This window comes from Lactuca serriola, chromosome 1, assembly GCF_051521515.1.
Source record: "Lactuca serriola cultivar US96UC23 chromosome 1, Lser_US96UC23_V15, whole genome shotgun sequence".
Taxonomy (NCBI): domain Eukaryota; kingdom Viridiplantae; phylum Streptophyta; class Magnoliopsida; order Asterales; family Asteraceae; genus Lactuca; species Lactuca serriola.
The window spans coordinates 63,834,545-63,852,187 of NC_136408.1; positions in this window are offsets into that span (position 1 = coordinate 63,834,545).

Genomic DNA, 17,643 nt, shown 5'->3' on the forward strand with positions numbered 1-17,643 from the left:
TCCACCCTTATGGTGGCATATAGTAGTCGGAGACACAACAGCAAAAGGGGGCACCGCTCGGAGCGGCAACGACGTGACGTGACAAAGAAGCAGAAGAAACGAAAAGGGTGGGGGCGTCTTTACCGTAGAGAGAGAGAGAGAGACGACAACCATGAGCTTCGATATTCCAACACCCACAGCTAAACGTCGGCCTTGCGATTCACATCTTCGTCGGCAACGGCAACGACAGTATCGGCTTGGTGGTTCACGACGGCGGCAGGGAGATGGCGGTGGCTGAATATGAGGGTGATAAGGGTGGCGGCTGGAGAACTATTCTAGGTTTAGGGTTTTGGGTGTGAATGAGATGAAAGGGAAAGGGAGGTGATGGGTTTTAGTCCTACCTCCTTCTTCAAACTGCATTCCATTTTTGAAACTTTCGGCCCCTCATTCTCTTTTCATTTTCAAATTAGATCCACTAATTACCAAACAACCCCTGCTCCACGAAATTCTTTACATTTCAAGTCCAATTGTTACAAAATAGACCCCAAATTCCATAAATTATATCATTTAACTCCTTATGGCTAACACCGATTAATTATTACAGATTTAGGGCTAAAATAAAATGAAAATATAAAATACATCTCGGGGTTTTAGGGTTTATTTATTTATTTATATTTTAAACGGGGTGTTACCATTCTCCCCCACTTAAATTAGATTTTGTCCTCGAAATCAGCTCTCGTTCCTACTACATGATGCACCCCCCCCCCAAAAAAAACAACAACCAAGATGTACGAAAATCCGCGTAATTAATCGGTTCTAGAGCTTCTCGGGCCAATGTTGGCATGCAATCCTACACAAAAGGGCAATACCGCAATGAAAATTAATTGATCACATAATGAACTAGACTACACTCTTACTTGGCTACGACATCCCATATAAGCTATCAGCTATCAACACTCGGGCTCACCCTCGACCAGACGATAACGGATAAGTAAACCCTCAATCTGCGCTTTTAACACCCTAGGGTCCAAGCACAAGCACACCCTACAGGTGCTATCACAACAAAAACTAATATGAATCGAAGGGAAAATCCAACATTTGACGATGATCTTGTTGTGAAACCAGAAGATTTAGCAGTTGCACAGAAGTATGGGACTTAGAGAAATCTGAATGAGAATCGAACCTTGACACAAAGTCTGCTGCTACGAGGTTCCACTCTCCCCCACTTGAGATATGCTCGAGTCTAACAACTTCCAAATCCTTAGATACCCATAACAACTTGAACTCCACCACTTAATCCCAACTACCGATATCCGTATACATAGAAGGATCTGAATCCACAAAACATTCATACATTCTAGTACATATACAATCACGGGCAATGGTGATTAACTCATACATAACAAGAGATCAATTTAAATAAAGCTAAATAAGATAATTCCATTTAATTGATCATCCAAGATTACAACTGAACTTGAAACATAGACGGATGTTACAGATGAATACCAATACTACCATAATTACTAAATAAAAGAACTGCCAACTCAAATCCCGGTCCTCGGGACCCCGGCGATCCCATGACAACCATCGGGGTAACTACCAAGCTAAAGGTGTAGGATCCACCACCTCACTGAGAAAAGGACAACGAGCTCTTATGTGGCCTTCCTGACTGCAATGGAAACAAACTCGCACACTCCGCCTGAAATCTCTATCGAAATGGCTCTCCTCGCCACACTTGTGACATACAAAAGATCCGCAACTCCCTCCAACTGATCTTGAACTTTAGCCGACGGACTTGAACCGCTTCGCTGCAAGTCGGGACTGATTTGGAGTCTGACATTGCTTCCTTGCCTGGGTCTCTACCTCAATCTATTGCCTCCTCGCGGCATCCTGAAGCTTAGCAAGAGAACCATAGCATTGGATGGACACAAACTGTCAAATACCCGTCTTGAGCATGCTCTAATACCGAGTTATCTGAGTATGCTCTGAAGCAGCGAACTCAGAACTAAACAAAGCCCTCACAGTGAACATCTTGGTGATCTCCATCACCGACTCGGTCGTCTGTCTCAGATCCAGGTTGTAACATCCCCAAAATCTCGGCCAGAAAAGACCGATTTTCATTTATGCTTTTAAATAATTTCAGAGTAAATCATTTTGATTTGAAAGAGTTGTGGAATTTGTTCCCAAAACAAAACATGATAAAATAATATTTATCAAAGCATTTCATCAAGAGATGCATTTCATTATATAATCAAAACTCGGGATGTCATGTTCTGATACAGACCATAAAGCATAAACGATAAACATTACAAGTCATTCAACAAATATATACATATACAGACTTGTAAACAAAACAACAAGATGATGCATCCATCTTACGCCCTTGTGCCACTTCCTGTAATACAAATAAAACTGAGTGGGTCAGGCTTGGGAGCCCGGTGAGCATATAGGGTTTTCAACCCACAATAAATAAGTTATATTTAATTTCACCAACCAATCACTATCCCGATTACCCATTCTCGTTATCCTCACTTTACGTCCCTAAAACAACAACTATCTCAAGGGACCTAATCTAGGATTTTCATCGGGACGTACATCACTGCGAAGGGATTTCCTCAATAATAGATATCCTAAAGGCAACCATGAGGGGGATAGAGTACACCTGTGAACACATCGTTCACAACACCTACAGGTTATGAACCTGCTAGCGTTCCACTGGACTGTCTGGAAAGAGTCCGTGGTCGTTATCCATACTCCGCTGAATAACTAGATCAACAACAACAACAACATCGAGGCCTCTCATGTGTTTATTACACACCAACTATCTACCCATGTTCTACCCAACATATTAGTAGATAAGAATATATTTTCATACATAGTTTAAAACATGTATATCATTTTCATTCAATATATATTCCATATAACAGATGAGGCATACCACATAACACGTATTTCATAGAAAGCAGTTCAGATCTATGAAATGGAATAAAGTGAATATCCATTCACGCATACAATCACAAAATATACACATAGCAAGTATATCGCATAAAATACTTCATAGTTACTTGTTAGAAGAAAGTAACTGCACCCTCACACATATACACCACAATTTACTTAATACACTCAAACCGCACTTGTATTATTATCGTGTTTATGAAAGGTAGTATACACTCACTTGATCAGAAGATGATCGGACAGCACTACGACTTGCAGAAGTAGTAATCCACAGCAGATCTGGAAGATCTCCATAAAAATCGAACTTCTCGCGGGCAGAGCTTCGGCTCGGGAACCGCACTTCTCGGGATCTTCGGGATCTCGGGACTTGCCTCGGGGCTAGAGAATAATACCGGGGCTTCGGGGTATTTCTGGCACGCAAAACGATGCAAAACGGGAGAGAGAAGAGAAGAAATTGGCAAAAGACTCGGCTGCCTTTGCATCCTATTTATAGGAGGTTGGAGCCTCGGAGTACGCGGGGCGTACAGGCGTACGCGAGGCGTACTGGCCTCCGAAGTCGTCACTGCATGCGTCACCCGAAGTGTCGACACTCTTCGGAGTACGCGGGGCGTATCTCGGATCAGATCGATGACTCGCCTTCGGATAATGCTTCCGAATTTCCAATTAAATTTAATTACAAAATATTTAATAAACTTCGGAAATTCATATCTTCTTCATATGAACTCCGTTTTCGACGTTCCTTATATCCCCGGAAAGGTGAGACTACGCTCTACAACTTTCGTTTAGACTTCGTCGGCTAATTTTGACTTTATTTTTATTATTTATTTTTAATAGGCCGCGACATAAAAACTTCGTTATAAATTCATAACTTCTTCGTTTGACGTCCGTTCTCGCCTAACTTTTTATCGCTTCGATACCAACAATGAGATCTTCGATTCTCATTTAGATTGTTTCGGCTAAAAACCCCTCGATCTCAAATCGAGTAAAACAAGTTGCATACCACTAAGCCGAAACTTCGATAAATCATAACTTCCTCATACGAAGTCAGATTTGGGCGTTCTATATATATTCGGAAACCTCGTTTCAATTACTACAACATTAACCAAAGATATTAAGTTTATTTTACACTTAAATTTTGACGCTTATTTTTATTCTTAATTAATCAAACCACATAATTAAGCAATTAAGCACAGAACACATAATACTCAAATAATACAATCTTATTATTTCAAAACGGGTTACAAAGGTTAACCTAGACTATTACATTGCTAAAAATGGCAAGCCCGGAAACACAGGCGTTACACAGGTACTCTTGGGCCAGTCTCTCCCTCTCTACCAGGGAAACATACCTTGAATGGAACATCTCCGAGAACTGTTCCCAAGTCATCATGGCCCTCTGCTCATAGGTATAAGAACTAGTCACCAGTCTCCACTAATCCTTTGCCTTCAACCTGAGGAGGTTCAGGGCGCACTTAACACTCTCGTCGTCCGGACAAGAACACGTGAAGAAATAATCCTCTAAATCAGACAACCATCTCATCTCCACAATCATGTCCGAGACCCCATCAAACTCTGGGGGCTTCATATTATCGAAGTCCCGTTACCGAAAAGCTCTTTCTCTTTGAGCCCTAATGACAGCAACAACAACCTCAGAAAGTGTAGCATAACGATCATCAAAAAACTCAATCGTGGCGGTCTAGACCATCCCAAGCAACTCCGGAGTTACCTCCCTGGTCGCCTTGACCACTTATGTGGCAATGATCCCACGAATCTCCTCCTCACTCAGACCTACTCTCTTAATGCTGCCCGCTCTCGCTCCTAAACCTCCACTAGCCACCATACTGAATATATACTAAGAAAATATTAGACCTCACAACACAACTCAACACACCCGACCCTACTCCTATTAGTCCCTTAGTAGCCTCAAAAATCCTCCTGAATCTCATACGGATCCTGTACTATCAGTAGTACGGGACCATACTACCTTCTACACATATACGTAGTTGATTCAGAATTCATTCCAAGGTGCTAAGTCACTACACTAAGCCACTCCTAGGTGTTACAACACCCACTTCTCCTGCAAGCTACAACTCACTTCCCAAGCACTCTTCCTAGGATTACCCTCGCTCCTGCACCACTGGTTGCTTTTGTGCATGCTTGTTGTATACAATACAAGTTCAGATAGACTGTCGAATAATCGACTATGCCCTAAGTCCACAACCAGACAAGGAACATGAAGTAAAGCCAAGTCGATCATTCCAAGGCTATTCAATCCCGACCATATACAACTAATCAACATACACGCAAAAATACACAATCAAAAGCGTATATCAAGTAAGCAACTCCCTAAATCAGAAGGCATCACAGAAATCATGAATCACTATCCAACAGTTTCTAAAAGAACCTTATTCACTAGCATGCATTTCTAACAATTCATATATCAGTGAAAACCAAAACTCAGCAAACATAACAAGTATGGGTATTTTGGGGACCACTATCCTGTTCGAGCTCTGCCTGACTGTACACACCGCATCCTCCTAAAAAAGCCAAAGTTAAGTTAAGGCCCACGTTCCTGATCCATAGCCAACAATCAAACAAGAACATGAAACGAGACCGACCCATGTCCTTAGCCTAATCCTTTTATTATAAATTATTTTTTTTCAAAAACATTTTACAAAAAAAAATCATGGATCCTAGTTTGAGACTAGATTCACACAAGTGTTCCTCCAATTCAATCAAACCAGGGCTCTGATACCAACTTGTAACGTCCCATTTTCACAACAAAAAATTTTCATTTTTATTAAGGTAAAACCTTTATAAATCCATTATTAAGAAAACTGATTATTCCAAATTACATTTATTTAAAATCAGAGTTTTATAGAAAACGCAAAATCCTCAATGCTGATGATGCGTGTGCATAGTCCCTAAGGCATCCATCTACTAACAGATAACCAAAACTAGTGGGATGTGGCTTGGTTCGTCGAGTGGTGCTTGACCTGCAGGAAGGTCAAGGCCGAGCATCAGAGACCGCACGGCAAGATGCAGCCGTTGGAAATCCTGTTGTGGAAGTGGGAGGATATTACGATAGATTTTATCACGAAGCTTCCTAGGACCGCGCGAGGAGTGGATTCTATATGGGTCATCGTGGATCGATTGACCAAGAGCGCCCATTTTATTCCAATTCAGGAGAGCATCTCGGCCGAGAAGTTGGCCGACATCTATATCAGGGAGATAGTGGCGCGGCACGGGGTGCCAGTGTCAGTGATTTCAGACAGAGATGTGCGTTTTACTTCCAGGTTTTGGAAGAAGTTTCATGATGAGTTGGGCACCCGTCTGCATCTTAGCACTGCCTTCCACCCGCAGACGGATGGTCAGAGTGAGCGGACCATCCAGACTCTTGAGGATATGTTGCGGGCATGCGTGCTAGATTTTGGCGGCAGTTGGGATACGTATCTTCCGTTAGCAGAATTTTCGTATAACAACAGTTACCATGCGAGTATTAACCGCCCTCCTTTCGATATGCTCTATGGGAGAAAGTGCAGGACACCGATTTGTTGGGGCGAGGTTGGTCAGCGTGTCATTGGGAGCACCGAAGTGGTGCTCAAGACGACAGAGTTGATCCAGCAGGTTCGTAGTAGACTACAGACTGCGTAGAGTCGGCAGAAGAGTTACGCCAATAGAAGGCGTTCAGACTTGGAGTTTCAGGTGGGTGACATGGTCCTCCTGAAGGTATCCCCCTGGAAGGGTGTCATTAGGTTCCGGAAGAGGGGTAAGTTGGGCCCCAGGTTCATTGGTCCTTTTAGGGTTTTGGCTCTGGTGGGTCGGGCTGCCTATCGATTGGATCTTCCAGCAGAGCTTAGCCAGATCCACAACATTTTTCATGTTTCTCAGTTGAGAAAGTGTTTAGTGAACAAGTCAGCAGTTGTACCCTTGGAGGATATTCAGGTTGATAGCAACCTGAATTACATCGAGAGACCAGTTGTGATCTTAGATCGAAAGGCGAATACCTTGAGGAACAAAGTGGTTCAGTTGGTAAAGGTGTAGTGGCAGCACCGGAGGGGTTCAGAGTGGACATGGGAGGCGGAGAAGGAGATGAGGGAGCACTACCCAGAGTTGTTTCTGGAGATAGCAGACTTTGAGGACGAAGTCTAAGATAAGTGGGGGAGAATTGTAACGCCCCGTTCCTGGTACGTATTTATTTTGATTAAATGTTCTTTTTGGAAGAGCTACTCGGCGAGTTGTAGCCCTAACTCGCCGAGTAGATGTCGAGATGGATGTGGGCTTTAAGTGATCTACTCGGCGAGTCCACACCTGGACTCGGCGAGTAGGAAAATCAGGAGGAGACCCTAATCCTTAGGGTTTGCACCCTATTTAAACGTCCTTATACCCCCATCTTAGCCTCCATCACCCTCAGAGCATTCCTTATCGAAAACCCTAGCCTCCATTGGTAAGTTTGAGTGATTGTTGCCTTGTGAAGGGACTTTTGGTGCACTTTGGAGCAAGTAGAAGAAGGGAGAGGTTGAAGAGGTCAAGGAAAGGGACTTAGATTCAGAACACATTCATCTGTGGTCATCCATTCTGGTAATAAAGTTTCCATCTTGATTATTGATCTATTAGATCTTGTTTGTCCCTAAATTGTTGCCTTTAAGCCCTAAAACCCCAAATCCTTGAAGAGAAACCTTATGGTTGGGTTATACTTCAGATCTGGACTCTCATTACCTTCTAGAAGTGTTAAGTTTTAGTCATATTTGTGATTAAGGTCCCTCTTGAGCTTAAAACCCCATTAAGAGCTTGGTTTGGACATTTGAAGATCCTAAAGCTATGCATGCACGTAAAGTTTGCAACTTTACGAGACAAGCATGTCCTAGAAGCCTAGATTTGTGGTTTGGAGCCGCTGCATGTCTCAAATCAGGTCTGTATGGAAAAAAGACTGAAGGAACTCGGTGAGTAGAACGATGGACTCGGCGAGTCCTATGAAGATAGCCGTGGAATTGCCGAGTTGGATGAGCAACTCGGCGAGTCCGATGAAGATTGCCTTAGACGCGACGAGTTGTTCTTCAACTTGTCGAGTCAGATGAACCTGGACTTAGTATGTATGCATCTAAGAAGAACGCGTCGAGTCTTCGCTAAGCTCGACGAGTAGAAACGAGTATAGAACTAGAACAGATGAAAGGGACTCAGCAAGTTGGCGAGCCAACTCGGCGAGTCCGGTCAACCAGGAAGTTGACTTTGACCAGGATGTTGACTTTGACCGGGGTGGGTGGGGGGGGGGGGTGGGGTAAAATAGTCATTTTACCCTAAGATTAGTTATCAGTATTTGACTTAGTGTTTATGGAAATTGTAGCCAGGGAGTTCTGGTTCAGCAGTCAGGCGCTCAGCAAGTAGACTTTCAGCAGCTACTTCGAGGTGAGTTACCTTCTAGAAGCGGTGGGTCTAAGGCCACAATGCCGACCCACTAGTAGGAATTGTATGATTAGATGATTGTCTCTGTGATATTCATCTAGGGTTGCCACTACTTGTGTTATGTTTATGTGTTTGTACGATATGATGCTATGTGCTAGCAATAGTAAGGGAGATAGTCCCCAGGTTACCGGTCGATAGGGCCGAAGGGGTAGTCATGCCCAGCCATGCTAAATAGATTATGTGATACGTGTTATGTGGTAGTGGTAGGGGTGAAATAGTCCCCATTATCTGGTCGAAAGGACCGAAGGGGAGACCAGCACCCATATATGCTAGTCAGTATCCGGTCGAAAGGACCGAAGGGGAGACCAGCACCCAGATATGCTAGTCAGTATCCGGTCGAAAGGACCGAAGGGGAGACCAGCACCCATATATGCTAGTCAGTATCCGGTCAAGAGGACCGAAAGGGTAGGTCGGGCACCCAGATATGCCTGACAATATTTGTATGTTATGTGGTTATTTTGGTATGTGGTGCAATGGGGGAACTCACTAAGCTTCGTGCTTAAGGTTTTTAGTTGTTGTTTCAGGTACCTCTTCAGCCAAGGGGAAGGAGCTGGCGCGGTAGCGGCATATCACACACACGCTCTTGTTTTTTCGCGCTATGAGACATTCTGGGATTTTGTACTCTGATATTATTATGATTTACGTTCTGGTTTACAAACACGAAACATGTTTTATTAAATGATATGGTCGAATGATATTTTGTTACAAACGTTTTGCAAATCACTTAATTAAAAATGAAATTTTTGGTCCATAATTTTGGGATGTTACAGTTTGGTACAATCTTAACTAACTTTGTTTCTTTGAGTTTAGTTATGCTTGGCTAAACTAATCTTGGTTGACTTTTTGTTGAATCCTTTGAACTTTTGTTGGATGTTGAAGAATCCATGAACTTGTTCTTAAATCTTTATGGAAATGTTTTGTGTTTTATCATATTATCACTACTAGTATGTTTTTATTCATGAGTTTAAATGTGTTTGTGGTGATTAGTTGGCTAATTTCTTGATTAAGTAAATGATCTTCAAATTAGCAAGCAACAAGTGATTTTTGTGTTGTTTTTGCTTCACACAATCATAAAAACATTTCCTCCAACATGGTAGTGAAAGCAATTGAATCCTCTTGGATTTGGTGACTTTTTGGTTCTTAATGCTAGTTGACTTTCACTAATTACATGCTATTTGGAATTAGTGACTTTGACTAAGGAAATTTTTATGAGCTTCTCTAGCCATTTCAACATTTAAGAAAAGTCTAGGTAATCTCAAGCTCCTTGGATTACTATAACCAAATTAAGGATTTAAATCAAAGTATTGCACCATTGGATTCTAATGATATGTTCATCAAAAGTCAAAGTGAGGAAACTTTAAGTCAACCATCTTTCCCCTATTGATTTTACATCAAACTCTTATTTTTATTGAAATTATCTATTTACATCATAGTTAATTCTAGTTTGTTTCAAGTATTTCAAAACAACAAAACCCCCCATTTTATTTTTATTGTTATTTTACAAGTATTTTTACAAAGAGATTTTTCATAGAGTTATAAATTGAACCAATCTCCGTGGATTCGATCCCTTTACCACTATACACTATTTTAGTGTGTAATAATTAGGATTAGTTGGCCTTGACAACCATCAATAGTCACTTGCAACGGTAACTACATCACATGAAATGAGGATTAGAGTTCCACATAAAATAACGATTAGGGTTAAGTAAGAACAATTAACCCATTAAGAACCCACTCACCTAAGGGTAGGAATGATTAAGGTTTGACTTAGTCATTCTGGGGTATAATAACGATCCAAACAATAGCCCAAAATACGCGCCCGAAACAACGAGTCACCTCCCCGTGGCTTGGCAGCAGCAACAGCCGTTGTGGCTACAACAACAGCAGCCTCAGTAACAGCAACGTATCGCTCATCAAATGTCTCAATCAGAGTGGTCTTAATAGACTCAAACATCTTCGGTATCGCCTCTCGAATGGTTGCGACCACCTCCTCATGGATGATCCTGCAGATCTCCTTATCACTGGCCCCACTGCTCTCGGGGTTGTGGCGCGTACCCACCATGATGTCTCTGAAACGCAACACAAAAATCATCAGAAACTCGCTCGAACATACTCACACTCGATCCCCTCCCCTACGTGCTCCTTAGTACCTTAAGGATTCTTACTTGGGTGGCATACAGATCCGGTGCTTTCAGTAGTACGGGCGCAATACTAGCTTCCACACCAATCTGTAGTCATCCCAAGTCCTCCTCCTAGGATTCTAATTCACAAGTACTCCATCTCTCACAATATCAGGCTACTCTCTCAGTAGGCCATGCATATGCTCATCTAGGTATCTCTTCCTAGACTAGGAAAAGCTATTGATCAGTATTATCGACTCAGAACTCAGCACATACTCAGGCAAAATAACAGATAATACCGATCAAATACCTAGCCTGTTCTCCTAGGCTAAGGCATCATAATCAGGCAACTCTAGCCCTAGTATATGAAATACCTAGCCTGTTCTCTAGCATGCATTTATGATACCTCATAAATATCTCATAAAGTAAACAACTAAGGGTATTTTGGGAAACCACCGTTCGAGCTCTGGCTGATTGTACACAATTCTCGTTCTTGTTCTTCTCTTAGAAACTCTTACTCGATTTTAGAAAAATCATTTCTTTTGAATTTTTTTTCTCAAATTCTCAGTTTGATTCCAAACATACCCGAAAGGTGCATCTGAATCCCTCAAACCAAGGCTATGATACCAACTTGTAACAACGTAAATTTTCAAACCAAAATTTTCATTTTTAAAACACATAAAACTCATATATTATATTTCATCAAACCACAAGTGTCTCAAATGTCAACATAATCCAAAAATAAAAGTCAAATCCCAGAATCCTCAACAAAGTCCCGAATAGGTGTGTACAATCATGTCGGCGTCTTCCCGTGGTCTTGAGAAGTACCTAAAACACATTTCACACAACACGGTAAGCACAAAGATTAGTGAGTTGCCCAAAATACCACATACACAAATAATAAGCCTCTCATGGCTATAACTCGGCATGGACCCTCTGGTCTCGTGTGTCTCGGTGTGGACTCCGGTTATGTGTCTCAGTGAGGACCCTCCGGTCTCACAACTTGGGTTGGACCTTACGGTCATGTCTTGGTGGAAACCCTCCGGTCCCACAACTTGGTTTGGACCCTCCGGTCCTATCTCAGTAAAACACAAAATATAGCATATATATCACACAGACAAAATGCATAACATGATGTAACTCAAATAAACACAAAAGACCCTCTGATCACACATAGATACCACTCATGGTAAGTATACTGAGAAGACTCACCTCGTAAGTAAGCAAAGAAAACTGGATACCCCTCGAACGGTCTAATCTACGCCTACACATAACAAGTATCTCTAATTAACTCTCAAATATCTCAACGTCATATAAGTATATAACTCACGCTAAACTCCTTCTAATTCTTAAGATGGGTAAAAGACCAGTTTACCCATCCATGGCCCCCATAAACCCTGTCTTGACCATACCCTAAAGTCAACAGAAAGTCAACACTCGAGTCAACTGCCCATGTTGACCCAAATCGCCGAGTGTACCTATGTGAATCGTCGAGTCCCTCATGTTCCTCAGAATGTAGTGAAAACCCAACTTAACTTGTCAATTCGTCTCGTCGACTCGTTGAGTTACCCATATCCAGACTCATCGGGGAAAACCCTAGCCGACTCGCCGAGTTAGCTCTTTGACTCGTCAAGTCCCTTAAGTCAGTTTCTCATTCAAACGTTTCTAAGGCAGAAAGCAACCTCAATGTAACGGCCCAAATATTAAGGGTAAAAATTTCATTTTTAATATAACTAAAACATTAAAACCATTTTATTCAACATTCCAAATCATAGTTAAGTAAATCATTCTTCAGAGTTTATCCCAAAATCAATCATTGCAGAAATCATAGGTATGTGCACTGCGATCAATCTGAGCTCTTCCTTTTCCATGCCGATGAGACCTGAAACCAAAACTGTAAACCGTAAGCGCAAATCTTAGTGAGTCCCCCAGAGCATACCCCACACATAATCCACATAACACATATCATATTAGCTATAAAAGCTATCTCTACCGCATACCACATATCAATTAGCTATAAAAGCTACCTCTACCACATAATACATATCAATTAGCTATAAAAGCTACCTCTACCACATATCGCATATCCATTAGCAATAAAAGCTACCTCTACCACATATCACGTATCAATTGGCTATAAAACTATCTCTACCATTAGCCACGAAGGCTATCTCTACCATTAGCCGCAAGGGCTATCTCTACTGTTAGCCTCAAAGGGTATCTCTACCATTAGCCAAAAAGGCTATCTCTACCGTTAGCCCTAAAGGATATCTCTACCGTTAACCACAAAGGCTATCACTACCACGTATCACTGCATAAATATGCCAAACATCTCTACACAACAAGTATACCAACTATCATAAGATGGGTCGGCCTTGGTGCCTTAGACCCATTAGTATGGTGAGAAGACTCACTTCACACTATAGAAGCTTCCCACATGAATTCCTTAGTTGCTACCCCGCCAGCTTCCCGAGCTGCCACTACCAATAAATATACCCAATAGCAATTGGGACCCATACCATAATCCTTAATCCATGCATGTGGTAAAATGAACATTCTATCCCTGGCCCAGTACAATCCAAACTTAGGCCCAAACCTAAAACAAAAGTCCAACACTAGGTAGGCTTTCCAAGCCCACTAGTGGCCTACTAATGGCCCAATTTGCTAAATTAGGCCCAACCCCTCTAATGGGCCTTAACTTAAGCCCAAACATATTCATGGCCTATAACATCTGACTTCTGATGGTCCACTAAGGCCCAAAGGCCCAAAGTCCCAAAGTCCACTACCTGGCCAACCCGAGGCCCAAAACACTCTAAGGCCATAACTGATAAGCACACAGGGCGTACTCCCTTGCACGCTAAGCGTAATGGCTGAAGGTGGTGTACTGTGACATCCCCATTTTTACGGTGAGAAAAGACCGATTTTTTGATTTATGCTTTATAAAAATCAGAGTATCTCTTTCAATAAAAACATTGCGGAATTTGTTCCCAGAAAAACATGATAATTTCGTTATCAAATCATTTCCGAAGAAATGTATTTTTATTCATTTTAAAACATTTGGGATGTCATCGTCAATACATAAACATAAGCATAAACAGAACTTACATTCATTTACACTAGTGATCTACATTTCCTTAATCTCTCAGTGTAATGTAACTTCACATCGTCACCTGTGATACAAGTAAACTGAGTGGGTCAGGTTGGGAAACCTGGTGAGTACATAGGGTTTTCAACCCACAATAATATAATTATTATGTTTAATCATCAAACAGTTAACCCAATTACCCATCCCCATTATCTTCTTTAATCTTAAGGATCTACCCTAAGAATCAGCTATTTCTCGTTCATTCATTCCTAAGGATTTTCCTAAGGAATAGGTACAAGTCCATCGTTGTCAATGACACAGCTGTCAAGCACAACTACTAGTTCTATCACTTAGGCGCACCTGCTATAGTTGTGACATTCTATATGAGACACTTCTGCCGGTATTGTCCTTTAGACGCTACTGTCAAGGTTATAATGTTCTCTATTAGGCGCAGTTGCTGATATTATCCTTAGAGCGCAGCTGCTAGGATGTTTATCGTAGATCAACAACATCTACAGGTTGTGGCGCAGCTGCCGATGCTCATCTATAGGGTACTAGGTCCATTGCTGCCAATGTTCACCTATAGGGCACTAGGTCCATACCACTAATATTTCTCTATTTCAGCTTTCACCCCTCGTCCTTCATCTACCCATGTTTTACCCAACATATTTTGTAGATATAAAAATACGTATACAGTTTAAAACATTTAAAACATGTATAAAAATCTCTCACCCAGCATAGACAACAAGTATTCAAACAATATGCACACATAGCACGTAATTTATATTAAATACTTCATATCTATATGTAAGATGAAGGTAACTATGCACTCACCTGAGAAGACGGTGACTCGGCGCTTGGACAACACTTCGTTACTCTTAACACAATTTTCCTCGACAAAACCTAGTATCAATATGACTAGGGTTTAGGTTGACGTTAACCGTGACTAATTAATAGTCTAGCTATTATTATTATATAAGCGTTAAATAACACTCAATATAACTCATAATAATAGCCCAAATAATTATTTTAAGGTCCTAATAATGTTACTATAATTAATTAGAAGCTATATTAAAAATAGTGTAGGCGTAGCTTACTTACAACGAGTTTTTCGCAAAATCGGGCTTCGCTGGAGTAGCGTTCCTGAGCCGAAAGGCTCTTTTCTCGGAGCTGTCGGGTGCTCCGGGGCTTCCGCCTCGTGCTAGGAGTTACCCTAGGCTTTGGGGGGTTAGGGAGGCTTAGAGAGAGAGAGTTTAGAGAGAGAAAGAAGTGGGAAAGGTGTGGGAAATGGAGGAACCCGACACCTCTATTTATAGGCTGAATTCCTGATGGACTCGTCGATTAGGAGGACCTACTCGCCGAGTTGGGGCATGTGGCAACCTTCTGGTGGTGCAACGTGTCCAATTCTGGTGGTGCCACGTCACCCCCTATCGCGTATCAGCCTTCAAACTTAGAAAAATCATAACTGTTGCATACGAGCTCCGTTTTCGACGTTCTTTTTTTCAAAACATAGGTAAAATCAAGATCTACAACTTGATGGGTTTTGGCCATAAGAACTTTCCTATGTGCGCATGCAAAACCCTAATGCTTGGATCTAGGCTTTCTAATAAACATGCTTTGAATCCAAGTCTTCTAATGACTAATTAGGTTAAATAACAACATTGAAACAGATCTAGAATCATACCTTTGAGTTCCTTGTTGATCTTGAGGTCTTGGAGCTTCTAGAGTCATAAATGTCACTCCTCTAATGGCTTACAAACACCAATAGCAAGAAGAATGATTTAGGAGAGAGGAGAGGGGAGGAATTCGGCCAGGGTTCTCTTACTTTATGAGAGATGTCGAATTCCCTATGCCATGGGGTCTATTTATACTTGTAGACTCCTTAAGGGTTACAACCTAAACCCTAATTGGATAATCTTCTCTTAAGGCTATCCAAATCCATTCCATAGATAAGCCTTTGTGGTTCCCATCCTTCGTGGTTGATCTAAATGGTCCACATACATCGGTATGTATTAGTTCCAATAGACCCTCGCCCCTTTCACATGTACTCGTGAAGGGTGACTTAGTCATCTTTCCAAGCAAACAAGACTCGCATGTGTCATCTTCCCTAAGGTCGAATGACTCCAACACTCCATCCTTTTGGAGTTGGGCTATGCATTTCTTGTTGACATGTCCAAGACGACAATGCCATAAGGATGCTTTATCCATACTATTGGAAGAATCAATGTTCAAAACATCATTTCCTAAGTTATCAACAATCATAACGGTTTCATATATTCCATTACATGGTATAGCTTCAAAGTAAAAGACACCATTTAGATAAGCCAAAATAGAACCATTCTCATTATTAAAAGAAAATCTAAATCCTTGTCTATATAAACCATGAAATGAAATGATGTTTCTAGCCATTTCTGGCGAATAGCAACAATTGTTCAAATCTAAAACCAAACTATTCCTAAGCACTAAAGAATACACTCCAATCTTGGTCACAGGCGACGATCTTCTGTTCCCCATGATTAGATTGATCCTTCCTTGCTCCACATCCCTACTTCTTCTTAGTCCCTGCACATTAGAACAAATGTGATAACCACAACCGGTATCAAGAACCCAAGAAATAGCATGATTAGAATCGTTAGATTTGATTGTGTATATACCTGCGAAAGATGGCTTGATCTTTCCCTCTTTGATCGCTTGCAGGTAATCCGGGCAACTTCTCTTCCAATGTCCTATCTTGTGGCAGTGGTGGCACTCTGCCTCCTTTGGGTTAGAGCAGGGCTTAGCGGGATCAACTTTGGTCCCACTAGAAGAGGCACCATCTCGGGCTTTCACCTTGCGATAGTTCTTCGATGAAGCTTTCCTCTTCTTTCCCTTCCCTTGACCAATAGCCAAGACAGGAGCAGCGGACGGATTGGGAGTAGGGGCAACAGACTTGTCCTTGAAGTTGCTCTCAGCGACTCTCAAGAGACCTTGGAGTTTGCTTAGGGTGACCTCTTCTTTGTTCATGTGGTAGGTCATCCTAAATTGGTTGTACATCGGAGGCAAAGAGTGAAGCACCAGGTCGATCGCCAAGTCCTCACCGAAGTCAACATTTAACTTGCTAAGGCGGTCGACATACCTTTGCATCTTTTGCAGGTGCACGGTAAGAGATTCTCCATGACCCATCTTCGCGGAAATCATGTTGGTGAAAATCTCATAACGCTCTTGTCTTGCGTTTTGATGGTATCTCTCCAATAAGTCTTGGTGCATCTCGTACGGGTACATGTCCTCGTAGGACTTTTGGAATTTGGAGTTCATGGTGGCGATCATGATGCAATGTACCTTCGTTGCATCTCGCTCATGAGTTTCAAAGGCGGTGATTTCGGCGGGAGTAGCAACTTCGGGGTTGATTTTCTCGAGCTTCTCATCGAGGACATACTCCTTATCCTCATAGCGAGCAATGGTGCGAATGTATCTTATCCATTCGCTAAAGTTCGTTCCATCGAAGGTGACCTTTTGGCAAAGGCTCATCAACGTGAAAGAACTAGCAGCAGCGTTGTTTGCGTTCGACATCTACAATTAGAAAAGGACAAAGATAGATTAGAATAAGAATCCCTAATTATCACCCAATAAGAAAAATTAGGGCTAGGATCCAACAATAACATTTACATACTAGAAAAGGGATGCCGTAATCTAACATGCAAATAAGTTGAAGGTAAGTGAATGACGATTCACTAATTCTCCATCACAAAACTTAAACTATTAGTCCTAAGTGTTTTTGAGAATTCCTAGGTTCGGATGAGATTCATTGAAACTATTCAATGGCATGTTTAAATCTCGATATGCCCCTCTCGTTTGTGACTGGGATGCCGAGGATCACAAAGCGGGTGTGAATTACCATGCAAATTCACATGGTGCCTTCATTGTAACGATCACCTATTCGATGTGCCGGTAAACCACACACGCTCCATCGAACTATGATAAACAATGAATCACCCTTTGCCACCTTCGCTTAGAACCAATTAGTGTGCCGGTAAACCACACACGCTCCACTAACATCTTAGC